Here is an 18,252-nt window from a genome sequence, read left to right on the forward strand (position 1 = left end):
ACAAAGTTTTCAGTTCCATTGGAAGTTTTTTGCCTGACTCTGGTATTCTGCTTCCCTTGGCAGGTTGTTCTGGGATCACCAACCTCACCCTGAGAGGGACATGGTGGTTTGTTCCTGCAGGTTCCAGCCCAGGGCTGTGCTGGCACCAATCCCTTGGGAATTGCTTCCTTGGAGTGGGGTGGACAAACCCCCCAGACTTGGCCATGCTGGGATCCCATTAGAGCTCTCCCATCTCTGATGTCTCTTGATTCCTTAAGGAGCTCAGCTTTCCAGGCTTTGCCAGCTCCTCACCACCTTCTCCTTTACCTTTTGGGTCTGAGCCGGCGAAAAGGGGGTGGTTTAATGCGATTATTGCGATAAACCCCCCGTAAGAGGATTGCCAGGGCTCGGCTCCACAGCTCTGCAGGGGCTGTGGGCAGCATGTGGATGGGATGAGGGACAGCAGGAAGCCCAGGAGAGGCTTTGTAAGCTGAGCCAAACCGTGGTGTCCCTGTGAGGTGACCCTGGGATGTGCCCCTTGGGTGCCACGTGCTGCCTTTCCCTGCCTGTGCTGTGGATCCTGCTCGTCCTGCAGAGCTGGGTGGAATGGGCAGCAGAAACACGGAGAAAGGGAAGGAATGTTGGGGGTCCTGGGGCTGCTCTGGGGGGTCCTGGAGCTTCCCAGGGGACTCTGTGGCTGGGAGAGCAGGATTTGTTTGGCTGCTCCCATCTGGATCAGAAAAGGTAAAAGCATCTCTGTTCAAACCCCAAACTGGGTACAAAAGGTGACTCACAGCCCCAGGGCTGACTCTGGACCATCCCCATCACCCCTCAGGCCTTTTGGTCTCCCAAGGAATCCTTTGGCAATAACCAAATATTGGATCTCCCAGGTCAAATTATCTTCCTGGGATTTAATTTCAAAGCAGAGACAAGGTTTCTACAGGGGCTCCAAAAATCTGTGTCCAGGCAGATAAATCCTTTCACTAAATATCCTTAAATTTGTCATATGGATGGTCCCCAACCAGGAGAGGCACCAGGTGGGACGTGGCACTTCCAGCTGGGGGTGAATCGAGACGTGGCATAAGGGGACAGGACAAATGGGCCCCAAAATCTGGCCCTAAATACCCTCCTTTCCCCCCAAATCTACAAGTCAGAGTGTCCATATCCACAAACAATTTAAATCCAGGTTTTCCTTTGCCTGTGGATTGTTGTCCCAAAGCAACAGCTTGTTTGGGATGGGTCCAGAGCCTTGCTGGGATGGGAGTGCTGAGGGATGGCAGGGGCTGAGCTGGGAAGGGCCAGGCTCGTCCCTGCTGCTCTGAGAGATGGATTTCCTCAGTGTCCAACAAATGCAGCCCTCCCAGATCCGTTCCTGGGGTGCAGTTGGAGCAGCACAGCCCTCAGGGAGCGTGGGAGGCTCAGCTGAGCAGGTGGCAGGGGCTGGGGAAGTGCAAGCTCAACAAACCACCACCAACATTTATGCAAGCGCCGATAAAGCTGAGTGGAAAAGCACTTTCTTCTTTGCTTCTTTTTTTTCCTCTTTTTTGTTTTCCTTGGCTTCTCCACATTCTGGGCAGGCTGACAGGGAGCTCTGTTTGCTCTGATCCTGCTGGGGAAGCTGAGCAGCTCCAGACAATGGATCCATTGCTGCCCAGGGAGCAGGTGGGGAGGAAACGGAGCCTCACAGGCACCAAAGGATCCAGAGGGAGGAGGAGGATTGTCCAGAAATCCCTGGAGAGGGGCTGGATCCTGGCAGGGAGAACAGCTGGGTGGATTGGCAGCTGGGCCTGGCAGCACCATCAGCAGAATGCTGGTTAATTAGTTTATAAATGAGGCATTTTGAAGGGGGGTGTTGGGATCATCACCCTGATGCTGCAATAGGAGGGTGGCTCAGAAATTAGGGAATTAAAAAAATCCCAAACTGTAGCAGCCCCAAGGGTGGTGAGGAGCTGGAATGGAATTCCCAGAGAAGCTGTGGCTGTTCCATCCCTGGAACTGTCCAAGGTCAGGTTGGATGGGGCTTGGAGCAACTTGGGCTAATGGAAGGTGTCCCTGCCCATGGTGTGGGGTGGAACAGGATGACCCTCAATGTCCCTTCCAACCCAAACCACTCCATGATTCTGTGACTTTTATTTCTCTTGGCTGCCTTGCAAGTGCCCTGAGTCTCAAGACTTCCAATAAAACTGCAGGAATTTGCTGCAAGATATTTCCCACTCTGGTGCCAACACGGAGCCTCCGGGGCAGCCAAACCCGCAGCGGGCACAGAACGTGTCCCATTTCCTGCATTTGGGCAAAAATCAGGGGACAGAAAGCACAGACTCCAGTTCCCTGTGGATTCAGGGATTCAGGATTGCAGGAGGATTCTGTCCTCCTGCACAGGGAGCAGAGCAGACACAGCAAACCCCTGCCCCAGTTTGGGGAAGGGTGACTGGAAGTGCAGCAGCCAGGTGGGACCCGACGTTCCTTTCCCATCTCAAATGGTATTTAAAGTGATAAATGATGATTTTATATCATGAAAAATCATATTTTAAAATGGTACATAAAAAAGAGAAACCTTTCTAAGCGAGAATTTGGGCACAAGAAAGACAATAACAAGGCAAAGATGGAGTTGCTTCTAAGGAAAACTCCTGGGAAAAATCCTGAAGCAGGATGAGTCACACCTCAGTGTGCCATGTCCTGGAGCCAGCAAAGCCATCCCTGGGAATGGGGGAGCTGCCTGGCCCTGGGAATGGCAGAGCTGGCTGAGGCAGAGCACAGACTTGTGCTTGAACTGGCTCCAGGGTGGCAGGACAAAGTCATCCTGTGCTGATGGATCCCAGCCTGCCTGAGCCCTTGGACAGCTCAGCCAGGTTTGGCTGGGACAGCCCAGCCAGGTTTGGCTGGGACAGCTCAGTCAGGTCTGGCTGGGACAGCCCAGTCAGGTCTGGCTGGGACAGCTCGGTCAGGTCTGGCTGGGACAGCTCAGCCAGGTCTGGCTGGGACAGCTCGGTCAGGTCTGGCTGGGACAGCTCTCAGGCTGTGACAGCAGGGCTGGAACTGCCCCTGGATGTGCCCACAGGCTCAGGGAACTGTCCCTTGATGTGCCACAGGCTCAGGGAGTGTCCCTGGATGTGCCACAGGCTCAGGGAACTGCCCCTGGATGTGCCACAGGCTCAGGGAACTGTCCCTTGATGTGCCACAGGCTCACAGGGAGTGTCCCTGGATGTGCCCCAGGCTCAGGGAACTGTCCCTGGATGTGCCACAGGCTCAGGGAACTGTCCCTGGATGTGCCACAGGCTCAGGGAGGGTCCCTGGATGTGCCACAGGCTCAGGGAGTGTCCCTGGATGTGCCCCAGGCTCAGGGAGTGTCTCTGGATGTGCCACAGGCTCAGGGAGTGTCCCTGGATGTGCCCACCGGCTCAGGGAGTGTCCCTGGATGTGCCACAGGCTCAGGGAACTGTCCCTGGATGTGCCACAGGCTCAGGGAATGTCCCTGGATGTGCCACAGGCTCAGGGAGTGTCCCTGGATGTGCCACAGGCTCAGGGAACTGTCCTTGATGTGCCACAGACTCAGGGAATGTCCCTGGATGTGCCCCAGGCTCAGGGAACACAACAGGATTGAGCCAGCTCAGTTATTCCCTATTTAATGGCATTATTATTACTGAAATACCATTTCAAACCAAACCCTCTCAAATCCCCCAGAATATGCCAAATTCTGGTCCTGAAACCCACCACTAATTGATTTATCCATCCCCCCATTTAACGCTCCACAGGGAAGAAAACATGATGATTGGGAAACGCCACAGAATTCCTGCTCGTTTTGTGAGGGAAAAAATGGGAAGTTGGGCCCCACAACGGCCCTGCTGGAGCGAGACAGGCCAGAACTGCACCGGAGCCAGAGTTTGGCTACCCCTGGAGGCGGGGCCGCTCCCGGTGCCTCCCAGTCCCTCCCAGTCCCTCTCGGTCCATCCCAGTTCCTCCCAATCCCTCCCAGTTCGTCCCGGTCCGTCCCCTCGCCCGCCATGAGCCCCTCCCCGGAGATCTCGCGATATCTCCGCCGGGTCACGCGCCCGCCGCGGCCCCGCGGAGGGAAGTGGCGGGAGGGGGAAGGGGGCGGAGCTTTCCCCTCACGGCGCCGCCGCCATCTTGTTTCTCGGCCGCCGGGCGCTCACTCCGCTCCGGCCGCCCCCCTTTTCCCCCCCACCCCACACCCCCGTTTTTCCTGCCTCTCGCCCAGCCGCGCCGGAGGCAGAGCGGGTGTCCCTCAGGCAGAGGTCGCGGCGCGGGCCGCCCCGGTGAGTGCGGGGCGCGGGGGGGGACGGAGGGCGGCGGAGCCCCGTGAGGGGCCGCGGGGCGGGGGCGGCGCGAGGGGCCGGTACGGGGTCTCCCCCCCCCCTTCCCCCCCCACGGCCCAAGGGCCGCGCGGTGATTGGCCGAGCCGCGGCGCGCGCGCTGATTGGGCGGCGTGGGGGAGGCGGGAGAGCGGAGCGGCGCGTTGATTGGGCGGCGCGGGCGGGCGGGCGGACCGTGGTGGGGACAGGCGGTGGTGGCGGCGGCGGCGGCGAAGGACCGTTGTGGCGCGCGCGCCCCGGCGGGGGGGCTCGGACCGGGGGGGCTGAACCGGGGGGGACCCGGACCGGGGGGGACCCGGACCCGAGCGGGACCCGAACCAGGGGGCTGAACCGGGGGGGACCCGGACCCGAGCGGGACCCGAACCGGGGGGGACCCGGACCGGGGGGACTGAACCGGGAGGGACCCGGCCGGGGGGGACCCGGACAGGGGGGGACCCGAACCGGGGGGGACCCGGACCCGAGCGGGACCCGAACCGGGGGGACTGAACCGGGAGGGACCCGGACCCGAGCGGGACCCGAACCGGGAGGGGACTCGGCCAGGGGGACCCGAACCTGAGGGGGACCCGAACCGGGGACACTGAACCGGGGGGGACCCGAACCCGAGGGGGACTCGGCCGGAGGGGACTCGAACCGGGGGGACTGAACCGGGGGGGACCCGGCCGGGGGGACCCGAACCGGGAGGGGACTCGGCCAGGGGGACCTGAACCGGGGGGACTGAACCGGGAGGGACCCGGACCCGAGGGGGACCCGGCCGGGGGGACCCGAACCTGAGGGGACCCGAACCGGGGGGGCTGAACGGGGAGGGACCCGAACCTGAGGGGGACTCGGCCGGGGGGACCCGAACCTGAGGGGACCCGAACCTGGAGAGTCCGAACCGGGGGGGGACTCGGCCAGGGGGACCCGAACCGAGGGGGGGGCCTCGGCTCGGTGGACCCGAATCCGGGGAAGCTCGGCCAGGGGGACTCGAGCAGGGAGGGGACTCGGTCAGGGGGACCCAAACCGGGAGGGCCTGAACTGGAGAGACTGACCCGGGGGGAACCCAAACTGGAGAGGGATCGAACCGGAAGGGCCTCGGGGCTGGCGGAGCTCGGGCCCCCCCGTCCCGGCCCCCCCGCAGCCTCACGGCTGCCCCATTGCAAAGAAAAGGGGGTAAAGAGTCGGATGTTCAGGTTTCCATTCGATTTTCAGCTGTGTCCCAGGGCAGCTCCAGCACCTGGAGCTCTGGCAGGCTCTGGGGTTTCACAGGAAAAACAATAGTTCTGTCTTTTGGAGTGTGACTCTCCAGAGCATCTTTGGAGACCTTTGTCTTATATTTAGGAATAACTCTTGGCTGTCTCTGATTCAAACCTGGCTCAGCAAACACTTTGTGGTTACCTTTCCCTCCAGTCCTACAAAACAGACCTCCTGGGCCCTCCAGCATCCTTGGCTGCTGTTGCCCTTGGCAACATCCCTGTCTTTTCTTAGGTTTATCCCTGCCCTCCTTAAATTAGGTTCTGTTTTTGGACTGGGCTATTCCTGCTGGGTCTGTTTGTCCTCAGGTGATCTGGGATCTGTGACAGCCTCGACTGGCTGGGCCCAGGGACTGTCATGGGCCCAGGGATGTCATGCCTGGCTCCATCCTAACCAGGGACAGCACCCAGGGAAGGGCTGGAGCTGTGCCAGGGAGGGTCAGGTGGCATCTCAGGGAAAGGTTCTTCCCCCAGAGGGTGGTGGGCACTGACCAGGCTCCCCAGGGCAGTGGGCACGGCCCCGAGGCTGCCAGAGCTCCAGGAGGGTTTGGATGATGCTCTGGGTGGGATTGTTGGGGTGTCTGTGCAGGGTCAGGGTGGGATTGTTGGGGTGTCTGTGCAGGGTCAGGGTGGGATTGTTGGGGTGTCTGTGCAGGGCACAGGGTGGGATTGTTGGGGTGTCTGTGCAGGGCACAGGGTGGGATTGTTGGGGTGTCTGTGCAGAGACAGGATGGGATTGTTGGGGTGTCTGTGCAGGGCCAGGGTGGGATTGTTGGGGTGTCTGTGCAGGACACAGGATGGGATTGTTGGGGTGTCTGTGCAGGGTCAGGGTGGGATTGTTGGGGTGTCTGTGCAGGGCACAGGGTGGGATTGTTGGGGTGTTGGGGTGTCTGTGCAGGGCCAGGAGTTGCACTGGATGATCCTTCCAGCTCAGGACATTCCATGATTCTCCATTTTGGGGTAGTTTTAGAGTTTCCAGTCATGGCCCAAATCTGTGAATTCCTGGCTCCAGGTGGGAATTGGGGCTGGCCCTGCGGGGTCTCCGGTGGCTCCCCTTGGCTGTGACCTTGTCCTGGGCACTCCTGCCTGGCTGCTCTGGCCCTCCTTGCTCTGCACTTCCCAAAGACAAGCACTCTTTGTCCATGCACATTCTCCTGCCCCACAGGAATAACGTTCAGGGATTCCTTGGAAAGCCACAACCTGCAAAGTGCAGCCACAGGGGAGGGAGTTCAGGATGTTCCTTTCTCCTGGTTTTCCCAGTAGTTCTGTAGTTCAGAGAATCCCAGAATGGTTTGGGCTGGAAAGGACCTTAAAGCTGATCCAGTCCCACCCCCTGCCATGGGCAGGGACACCTCCCACTGTCCCAGGTTGCTCCAGCCTGGCCTGGGACACTCCCAGGGATGGGGCAGCCACAGCTGCTCTGGGAATTCCATTCCAGCCCCTCCCCACCCTCCCAGCCAGGAATTCCTTCCCAATATCCCCCCTATCCCTCCCTCTGTCCATGGGAAGCCATTCCCTGTGTCCTGTCCCTCCATCCCTTGTCCCCAGTCCCTTCCCAGCTCTCCTGGAGCCCCTCCAGGTCCTGCAAGGTCTCAGCTGTCCCTGGAGCCTTGTCCTTTCCAGGCTGAACCCCCAGCCTGTCTCTTCCTGCCTCTCTCCAGATCCATCTCAACATCCATCTCCTTCCCTGGGAGAGAATTCCCTCTTCCAGTTGCTTTAAGTCCCAGGATGGTTTGGGTTGGAGGCACCTCAAAGCTCATCCCATTCCATGGGCAGGGACACCTCCTCAAAGCTCATCCCATTCCATGGGCAGGGACACCTCCTCAAAGCTCATCCCATTCCATGGGCAGGGACACCTCCCCAAAGCTCATCCCATTCCATGGTCAGGGACACCTCCTCAAAGCTCATCCCATTCCATGGGCAGGGACACCTCCTCAAAGCTCATCCCATTCCATGGGCAGGGACACCTCCCCAAAGCTCATCCCATTCCATGGGCAGGGACACCTCCCACTGTCCCAGATTGCTCCAGCCTGGCCTGGGACACTCCCAGGGCTGGAACAGCCACAGCTGCTCTGCCCAAGCTGTGCCAGGGCCTGCCCACCCTCCCAGCCAGGAATTCCTTCCCACTATCCCACCTAACCTGCCCTCTGGCACTGGGAAGCCATTCCTTGTGTCCTGCCCCTCCAGGCCCTTGGAAATCTCTCTCTCCATCTCTTTCATCCACTCCCTTCAGGTCCTGTTAAATCTTCCAAGTGGGATTTCAGCAATTCCTGAGTGTTCCTCAACCCTTGGTGATTTCAGAGCACGAACAGCAGCAATGATTGAAACAGACCCATTCCTGCAGGGCTTCCCAAATCAACTTAGTGGGGATTTTTCCCTAAATAAACCCTTTACTTTAGGCCTTCCCAAAGGTAATTTGGTTGGTTTTTCCCTCACAAATAAACCCTTTATTTTAGAACTTCCCCAAATTAATTGGGGTGGGGTTTCCCCCCCAAATAAACCCTTTATTTCAGGGATTGCCAAAATTGCTCAGTTTTGGTGTCATGAGGAATTATTAAATACTTAAATAACTTACTAAAAGCAGCAGCTCAGTGGGTTGTTCCCGTGGCTGTTCCTGAAATTGGGTGCAGGAAGGTGGTCTGGGGGTGGCAGGAAGGTGGTCTGGGGGGTGGCAGGAAGGTGGTCTGGGGGATGCAGGAAGGTGGTCTGGGGGTGGCAGGAAGGTGGTCTGGGGGTGACAGGGAGGTGGTCTGGGGGTGGCAGGAAGGTGGTCTGGGGGGTGGCAGGGAGGTGGTCTGGGGGTGGCAGGGAGGTGGTCTGGGGGTGGCAGGAAGGTGGTCTGGAGGGTGCAGGGAAGTGGTCTGGGGGTAGCAGGAAGGTGGTCTGGGGGTGGCAGGAAGGTGGTCTGGAGGGTGCAGGAAGGTGGTCTGGGGGGTGGCAGGAAGGTGGTCTGGGGGTGACAGGAAGGTGGTCTGGGGGTGACAGGGGATCCCTTGGGATGTGACAAAGCACATGGGAATGTGCTTGGGCAGTGGGAATTCCAGCCAGGCATTCCCCTATTCCTCAGGAAAGGTGCTGGGACTGCTTGGGTTTGGTTTCATACCACCAGAAGTACCTCACATACCTCCAATAGTCAGAATTCCGTGGCTTCCAGGCCCCAGCTTTTATCTGAGGAATGACACAGGAAGGGAATAGAGTTTATTTATTTATTTTAAAGACATATTTTAACCACTTGTATTGCCTGAGCCACCAGGAAGGTCTATTTTTGAATTAATCTCTCCTCTCTATCTAACTGATTTAATCTGCAGGACTAGTCAAGCCTTAGCTCTGCTTCCCATTTTTTTCCCTCTGGATAATCCCATCAGCATGTTCTTTCCAAGCAGTAAATTATATCTTGGATTGCAGCTGGAAAACCTGTCGGGGTGTTGTTGATGATCTGCTGGGAATTGCTTTTCCATGGGATAAAATGCTTGGACAACACATTCCCAGCTTTCCATCCCATCCAAAGGGGTGCTGGAGGCTTGGAGAGGGTGAGGCTGGAGGGGGTTAAAGCTGTGAAGGGTTTGTGGGTGGGAGGTGAACAATCCAGCAATTCCCGCTGGGAATGGCAGAGGGATCGCTGGGAATGGCAGAGGGATCAGGGAATGGCAGAGGGATCAGCTGGGAATGGCAGAGGGATCAGCTGGGAATGGCAGAGGGATCAGCTGGGAATGGCAGAGGGATCAGCTGGGAATGGCAGAGGGATCAGCTGGGAATGGCAGAGGGATCAGCTGGGAATGGCAGAGGGATCAGCTGGGAATGGCAGAGGGATCTGGGAATGGCAGAGGGATCGGCTGGGAATGGCAGAGGGATAGGCTGGGAATGGCAGAGGGATCGCTGGGAATGGCAGAGGGATCGGCTGGGAATGGCAGAGGGATAGGCTGGGAATGGCAGAGGGATCGGCTGGGAATGGCAGAGGGATCGCTGGGAATGGCAGAGGGATCGCTGGGAATGGCAGAGGGATCAGCTGGAAAGGGCAGAGGGATCGGCTGGGAATGGCAGAGGGATCGCTGGGAATGGCAGAGGGATCAGCTGGGAATGGCAGAGGGATCAGCTGGGAATGGCAGAGGGATCGCTGGGAATGGCAGAGGGATCGGCTGGGAATGGCAGAGGGATCGGCTGGGAATGGCAGAGGGATCGGCTGGGAATGGCAGAGGGATCGGCTGGGAATGGCAGAGGGATCTGGGAATGGCAGTGGGATGTGGGAATGGCAGAGGGATCTGGGAATGGCAGAGGGATTGGCTGGGAATGGCAGAGGGATCGGCTGGGAATGGCAGAGGGATCAGCTGGGAATGGCAGAGGGATCGCTGGGAATGGCAGAGGGATCTGGGAATGGCAGAGGGATCTGGGAATGGCAGAGGGATCTGGGAATGGCAGAGGGATCTGGGAATGGCAGAGGGATCGGCTGGGAATGGCAGAGGGATCGGCTGGGAATGGCAGAGGGATCTGGGAATGGCAGAGGGATCGCTGGGAATGGCAGTGGGATCTGGGAATGGCAGAGGGATCTGGGAATGGCAGAGGGATCTGGGAATGGCAGAGGGATCTGGGAATGGCAGAGGGATCGGCCTGCCCAGGGCAGCAGGTGCTGATCAGGGAGCTGCAAAAACGACCTGTGGGTTTTTTCTCATTTTATGGGTTATTTGTTGGTCTCTGCAGACACGTGGGAGTGGGAATGGATGGCCCAGCTCTGGATGATTCCTGGATCTCCATGGGGAGTCCTTCCCATGGGAATTCAGCCAGGAGGGAACAAGGTGCCTGTTCCCACCAGGAAACACCCACCTGGGCCAGCGTGGCCAGGGCAGGGAGGGAGCTCGAGCCTGGGAGGCACATCCAGAGCTGTGCCCAGGTCTGGCCCCTCCTCACCAGGAGGAGCAGGAGCTGCTGGGGAGGGGCACGAGGGGCATCTGGGGCATCTCTGTGGTGAGGAGACACTGCGGGAGCTGGGGCTGGGCAGGGTGGAGGAGGGAAGGCTGAGAGGGGATCCATCAATCATGGAATCAGCTGGGCTGGAAGAGACCTCTGGGATCACCAAGTCCAACCCCAGTTTGGTTACCAGATCATGGCACTCAGTGCCACGTCCAATGTCACCTTAAACACCTCCAGGGATGGGGAATCCACCCCCTCTCTGGGCAGCCCATTCCAATCCCTGAGCACTCTGTAGAGAGAGGGAGACATCAAACATCCCATCAATCCACACAAACACCAATCCCTACAAACACCAATCCCCACAAACACCAATCCCTACAAACACCAATCCACACAAACACCAATCCACACAAACTCCAATCCCCACAAACCCCAATCCCCACAAACCCCAATCCACACAAACCCCAATCCACACAAACACCAATCCACACAAACTCCAATCCCCACAAACACCAATCCATACAAATATCAATCCCCACAAACCCCAATCCCCACAAACCCCAATCCCCACAAACCCCAATCCCCACAAACACCAATCCCTACAAACACCAATCCACACAAACACCAATCCCTACAAACACCAATCCACACAAACACCAATCCACACAAACACCAATCCACACAAACACCAATCCCCACAAACCCCAATCCCTATAAACACCAATCCATACAAACACCAATCCCCACAAACCCCACTCCCCACAAACACCAATCCCCACAAACACCAATCCCCACAAACACCAATCCAAATATCAATCCCCACAAACACCAATCCCCACAAACACCAATCCCCACAAACACCAATCCCCACAAACACCAATCCACACAAACTCCAATCCCCACAAACACCAATCCCCACAAACACCAATCCCCACAAACATCAATCCATCAAATATCAATCCACACAAACCCCAATCCCCACAAACCCCACTCCCCACAAACACCAATCCCCACAAACACCAATCCCCACAAACACCAATCCCCACAAACCCCACTCCCCACAAACCCCACTCCCCACAAACACCCCCGGGGCTCTCACGGGGTGGTCCCACACTCCCTTCAGTGCTGTCAGTGACGGCACAAGGAGCAAAGGCCATAAATTAAAACACCCCAAGTTCCACCCCAACAGGAGGCACAACTTTGTTCCATGGCGGTGGCAGAGCCTGGAGCAGCTGCCCAGGGAGGGGGTGGAGTGTCCCTGTCCGGGGCCATTCCTGTGCCCCTGCCCGGGCAGGGGGTTGGACAGGGGGGTCTCCAGAGGCCCTTCCAGCTCCTCTGGAAGGATCCCATGGCACGGCCCCGGGACTGACAGGCGGGCGGGCCAATCAGCGGCCGTGCCGCCCCTTCCCTCGTGAGCGGCTCAGCCAATGGGATCGCTCGGGGGGCGGGGCCAGGCCTGACCCCTGCGGCCGCCGCTCAAGGTAACTTTAAAAGCAGGAAGCGGCCCGGCGAGGCTGCGCCAATGGGCGCGGGGCGGAGGAGGAGGCGCAGCCAATGGGCGCGGGGGGCCGCGGGGCGCTCAGCCAATGGGCGCGGGGGGCCGCGGGGCGCTCAGCCAATGGGCGCGGGCGGGGGGCGGGCCGGGCGCGCGCAGCGGGGCGCGCGGAGCCGCCGCCGTTAAAGGGGCCGCGGGCACGGCCCGGCCCGGCCCGGCCCGAGGGGGGACCCGCCATGGGCACGGCCCGGACCCCCCGCCCGGGGTGAGTGCGGGGGGCAGAGGGCTCGGGGGAGGGCGCAGGGACAGGCCCAGGGCCGGGGGATGCTCGCCCAGCGCGGTGGGAGCCGCGGGAGGAGCTGCCCGCGTAAGGCCCGGGCGTCCAAACGGAGATTCCGCCCCCGGTGCTGCCCCCGCGGCCGGTGGTGGGTTGGGTGGGGGGCGCGGGAGGGCGGTGGGAGCGGCGGGTCCCACTCCCCGCGGTGCTCTGGGGACTGCCCCGGCCCGGCGGCGATGGCAGCGGGGCCCGGCGGCGCTTTGTGCTCGCGTTTACCGGGGACGGGCACGGCGAGTCCCGGTGGGGTCCGGCCTTACCGGCGGTGCGGGGCCCCCCGGGAGCCCCCCCGGGCCCGCCGTGCCGCCGCACAACTCGGAGCAGCTGGGCCTGCACGAGTGACCTTGAGATCCCCGCGCTCGGAGCGGCCCCGCGAAGGACAAAGTTTGTGCGCGGCACTTTGGACCGAATAAAACCCACAAAGTGGAGCGAAACCGGGCGGAGAAACGGAGGGCACCGAGGACACGGCGGAGAGTCGGGGGAGAAGGGTTGGAGAGTTGGGTTTCGGTGGGGAGGTCCTCTGGTTGTGCCCTCTCGGGGTGGCACTGCCCTCCCCTCACCCTTTCCCCCCTCCTGGTGCCTCGTTGTTGTCCTTAAAAGTGTTATTTTGGAAAATAAGGAGTGATTCCATTGTGTAAGTTGGTTTTATAAAAGCTGAAGAACCTGCTCTGCCTCCTGTCAGGATTCCAGGGCTTGGGCTTCATCCTGAGCCATCCTTGGGGTTATTCCATCCCCAGAGTGTCATTTGGGGAGGTTTAATTTGAATGGAGGTCCCAGAGTGTCATTTGGGGGTGGCACTGCCCTCCCCTCAGCCTTTCCCCCCTCCTGGTGCTTCATTATTGGTTTTAAAAGTGCTATTTTGGAAAATAAGTGGTGATTCCATTGTGTAAGTTGGTTCTGGAGGGTTTTATCAAGCAGGTCCAGGCTCAGGTTGCTGCTCAGCTCCTTCTGTCAGGATTCCAGGGCTTGGGCTTCATCCTGAGCCATCCCTTGGTTATTCCATCCCCAGAGTGTCATTTGGGGGTGGCACTGCCCTCCCCTCAGCCTTTCCCCCCTCCTGGTGCTTCATTATTGGTTTTAAAAGTGTTATTTTGGAAAATAATTGGTGGTTCCATTGTTGGTTTTATGGAGTTTTATAACGGCCCAGGAACCTGCTCTGCCTCCTGTCAGGATTCCCAGGGCTTGGGCTTCATCCTGAGCCATCCTTGGGGTTATCCCATCCCCAGGAGGAGGAGGAGGAGGAGGAGGAGGAGGAGGAGGAGGAAGAGGAGGAGGAGGAAGAGGAGGAGGAGGAAGAGGAGGAGAGGAGGAGGAGGAAGAAGAGGAGGAGGAGGAAGAAGAGGAGGAGGAGGAAGAGGAGGAGGAGGAGAAGGAGAGGAGGAGAGGAGGAGGAGGAAGAAGAGGAGGAGAAGGAGAGGAGGAAGAGGAGGAGAAGGAGAGGAGGAGGAGGAAGAGGAGGAGGAGGAGAAGAAGAGGAGGAGGAGGAGGGAGAGGAGGAGGAGGAGGGAGAGGAGGAGGAGGAGAGGAGGAGGAGGAGGAAGAAGAGGAGGAGGAGGAGGAGGAGAAGAGGAGGAGGAGGAGGAGGAAGAGGAGGAGGAGGAGAAGAAGAGGAGGAGGAGGAAGAGGAGGAGGAGGAGGAGAAGGAGAGGAGGAGGAGGAAGAAGAGGAAGAGAAGAGGGGTGTTTCTAATAAAGAATCCATTTTTTAAAGTAAAAAAAACTAAAATAAAAGAGATAAACCCCTGATTGAACCACCCGTGGTGCAGTTCAGGTTGTGAGATTTGCTGAGCTCAGGAGGGGAAAACTTGAGGCTGTTGGTGGGAAAATAATTAATTTGAACTTTGATAATTTGATAATTGAACTTACCCAGGTAAAGAACATTCATCACAAACCAACAGAACTGGATATTTTTATACAGAAAAAAAGAAATATAAACATCTGTAAGTGCAGAAAATTATCCCTTCAGTCCCTTAAAATCATCCCTTTTATTCAGGTTTTTTCCCCAAAATAACAAAACTCACAGATATTTTTAACTCTTGAAATAACCTTCTATAAAAACTTGTTTTAAATTCCTAAAAAACTCGGGATTTGATGTTTGTATCAAGAGAATTCCCTGAGTTTGTGTTGATCCCTTTTCCCACTGCCTGAGGGGCCGGGTTGGATTTTCTGGAACTGGAAGGGAATTCCTGCAAATTCAGAGGAATAAATCCAGTGTTAAATCTCCTGTTCTGTTCTGGGCCTGGTTTGGGGCAATTAACTCTTAATTTGTTGCCTGTCCATAATGATGGAAGTTTTTATGCCTTGATTATCCCCAGGCAATTAGTGCTGAACTGATTGTGGGTGAGTGGGGGGTTATACAGTTAATTATATTTCATTTATTTGGAAGTGTTTCTGCTTCCTCTTTGTTAGGATGGGCTTGGAAGCTGGAGAGGGACCTTGGGAAAGGGTCTGGAGGGACAGGAAAAGGGGGAAGGGTCTCCCAGGGCCAGAGGGCAGGGCTGGATATTGGGAGGAATTGGGATGTTGGGAAAAATTGGGATATTGGGAAAAATTGGGAGGAATTGGGATATTGGGAGAAATTGGGATATTGGGAGATGTTGGGAGAAATTGGGAGATATTGGGAGAAATTGGGATATTGGGAGGAATTGGGATGTTGGGAAAAATTGGGATATTGGGAAAAATTGGGAGGAATTGGGATATTGGGAGATGTTGGGAGAAATTGGGAGATATTGGGGGAAATTGGGATGTTGGGAGAAATTGGGAGATGTTGGGAGAAATTGGGATATTGGGGGGAAATTGGGATACTGGGGGAAATTGGGATGTTGGGAGAAATTGGGAGATATTGGGAGAAATTGGGAGATATTGGGAGAAATTGGGATATTGGTGGAAATGGAGAAATTGGGGTATTGGGGATATTGGGAGAAATTGGGATGTTGGGAGAGATTGGGAGATATTGGGAGAAATTGGGATATTGGGAGAAATTGGGATATTGGGAGATGTTGGGAGAAATTGGGAGATGTTGGGAGAAATTGGGAGATGTTGGGGGAAATTGGGATGTTGGGGGAAATTGGGATGTTGGGGGAAATTGGGATGTTGGGGGAAATTGGGAGATATTGGGAGAAATTGGGAGATATTGGGAGAAATTGGGATATTGGTGGAAATGGAGAAATTGGGGATATTGGGAGAAATTGGGGATATTGGGAGAAATTGGGATGTTGGGAGAGATTGGGAGAAATTGGGATATTGGGAGAAATGGAGAAATTGGGGATATTGGGAGAAATTGGGATGTTGGAAGAAATTGGGATGTTGGAAGAAATTGGGGATATTGGGAGAAATTGGGGATATTGGGAGAAATTGGAAGATATTGGGAGAAATTGGGATGTTGGGAGAAATTGGGGGAAATTGGGAGATATTGGGAGAAATTGGGAGATATTGGGAGAAATTGGGGTTTTGGGAGAAATTGGGATGTTGGGAGAAATTGGGGGAAATTGGGAGATATTGGGAGAAATTGGGAGATATTGGGAGGAATTGGGAAATTGGGAGAAATTGGGGTATTGGGAGAAATTCTTCCCTGTGGGAGTGTTGAGGAGCTGAGATGGAATTCCCAGAGTGTCCAAGGCCAGGCTGGAACAACCTGGGGTAGTGGAACCCTTGGAAAGGGCTGGAACTGGGAGGTCCTTGAGCCCCAAACTGTCCAGGGTTGGTGGTGTTGGGTTTGTTCAAAGCTGCTCCAAACACTGGTCCTTTTTTTCCAAGATTTCAGGCTTGGTTTGTTCAGCAGATCCCAGTTGGTGGTGCCAGCCTGGCTCAGGGTGCTCATTATTGATTATTAATTATCTATAATTGAGCAGGCAAGGCCTCAGTGTGGAGGTAGAAGGAAAAAAACCCATTGATAACAAACAAAATTAATTATTTTTCCTGCTCTTGGCACCTCCCAGAGCAACCAAAAGTAATTTTATGGTGTTTTTTCTGGCCCTTTGGAGTTCCCAGCCATGCTCAGCCTCTGTGGAACTGGAATGGAAATAAATTGGACGTTATTTCATGAAAGGAATTGTGTCTGTTGGTTTGAGGAGATCCCAAACCAGAGAGAATTCACAGGGAATTTTATTCTGGAGCAATTTTAGCCCATCACCACCCAACATTAAAATCAAATATATTTGGGCAGGATATCTTGCAAAAACAGGTGCTGTGGGGCTGCAATTTGCTCTCAGAGTCCACTTCAAACTCTGGATTTTTTCTCCAGTTGATATTTTGGTGCTGGAAATTGCTCTGAGTTGAGCAAGAGCAGCTGGTGAAGGTTCTTCCTCCTTTGCTCCTGTTTAAAGGAACGTGTTGCTGAACTGGTGTCAAACTCTCTTTATTCTTCTTGGGAAACCAGTTGTGGGTTGCTGGATTGTTCCTCCTGACCTGCCAGGATCAGGTGTCTGGCACTTCTTGCCACACAAAGCTCCTTTTTCAGACATTCAAATACATTTTACTTTTAAATCAAGGACGGGCTCCCGAAACGTGTCGTGTGGGCAGTTCCTGCTGCAAGGAAGGATCATGGAATGCTGGGATTAGTGTTGTCTAAATACTCACTTTTTGGCTCTGCTTTTATTCTTCAGACTTCCAGGGGGTTTTTTTGGGGGGTTTGGGGTGGGTTTTTTTTGGGTTTGGGGTTTTTTTTTTGGTAAAAATGATGTATTTAAAACACCAAACAGAACAAACAATGAATTTCCTCTTTAATGCTGTTTCCTAATAATTAACTCGTGAGTTTTGGGGGATGGTGGTGGTTGTAAAACCACTTCAGAAGAGTTTTGTGTGGGTTTTTTTTTTGAGGGGTAAGAACCTTCTAAACATGGAGGTGGTGAATGTGTGTTTGTCTCGTGGTTGGAGGGATTTGTTTCCAGAAATATTTGTGTGTTCTCCTTGTTTGTAGCTGTAATTTAGGGCAGAACGTTTGAGCTTCTGTCTCTTTCCAGCTTCTGTTCTACTTCAGTTTTAGCCATTTTTTGAGACTCTTGGATGGAATGTGCTGCTTTTGCCATGTAACACAACAGGCTCTTTGCCATGCCCTAAATCCTGGGAAAATGGGGCTGGTTTGTGGGCAAAGGACCTGCCATTTCTGCCAGCACCAGGACCTGTGGTAGGTGATGGTGCTGCCGAGTTGTTGAGAGCCCTGAGGCTCTTCATTCCTTCCCTCTGGCTGTTTGCATATCCCTTTGGATATTTGGATAAATCCCATTTAGATCTGCTCCCCACCCTGTTTGGGTGACTCCCTAAGTCAGGTCCAGCTTGGGAGAAGCTGTGCCATGACCCTCCCTGGATGGGGACGTTGTCCTTGTGTTCCCATTCCCAAACTCACTTGGGGATGGCTGGGACTGTCCCGTGGCTGTGGCTGGGGCTGCTGGGCTGCTCCTGGCTGGTGTTTTTCCAGACAAACAGCCCTGGATACCTGCTCTGGGTGGAATTGCAAGCTCAGAGATCTTGGGTTTATTTGTGATTTTCCTGCAGTTTGTGTTTTCCATCTCAGTTCCTGCTGAAATGGCGGATTGTCCGGGGGGAGGCTGCTCCATTTGGCTGCTTCCCCCTTCCCAGGACACCCAGGAAAGAGCATCTGTTCAGGAAAACAGTCCCAGCAAAGCCCCAGCCACAGGCACCAGAGGTGTCTTCATGCTCCCTTTGCTCTCCTGTGAAGTGAAGCTGTTGCACATTTGTCAGCTGCCCCAGGATTTGGGAAGTTTAATGTTTGGCCAAGGTGTCGTGCTCGGGTGAGCAGAAAAGCTCTAATTGCCGGTGCTGCTGGTGAAGCTGTTGGGATGTGCCTGTTAATGTGCTCTGTAATCACCTCTGGGCATTTTCTGCCCACTTCTCAGCTGGTTTTGGCCTTTAGTTTCTCTTCCCCTCGGTCTGGAAACAAGATGTTTGTGTTCCTGGGTGTATTCCAGGCTGGGGAGGTGGGGTGGCTGTTGGGGGCAGGTGTGTCCCATAGGTGGGTTGG

The 18,252-nt window shown here is 55.8% G+C and overlaps 1 protein-coding gene across 4 annotated transcripts in view; it reads left to right on the forward strand.

Moving 5' to 3' along the window:
- The window catches only part of NFYC (nuclear transcription factor Y subunit gamma), a 129,484-nt gene that overhangs the window by 90,894 nt on the left and 20,338 nt on the right, over nt 1-18,252 (forward strand). Inside the window, exon 2 of one of the 4 annotated variants that reach the window (XM_071576486.1) lies at nt 12,140-12,204. The gene's annotated coding sequence lies outside the window, so the exon portion shown is untranslated. Of the gene's footprint in view, nt 1-4,087; nt 4,254-12,085; nt 12,205-18,252 lie in introns of those variants that run through there. The other 3 variants (XM_071576485.1, XM_071576487.1, XM_071576484.1) reach the window with 3 other exon arrangements.

This window comes from Pithys albifrons, chromosome 24 (assembly GCF_047495875.1).
Source record: "Pithys albifrons albifrons isolate INPA30051 chromosome 24, PitAlb_v1, whole genome shotgun sequence".
Classification (NCBI taxonomy): domain Eukaryota; kingdom Metazoa; phylum Chordata; class Aves; order Passeriformes; family Thamnophilidae; genus Pithys; species Pithys albifrons.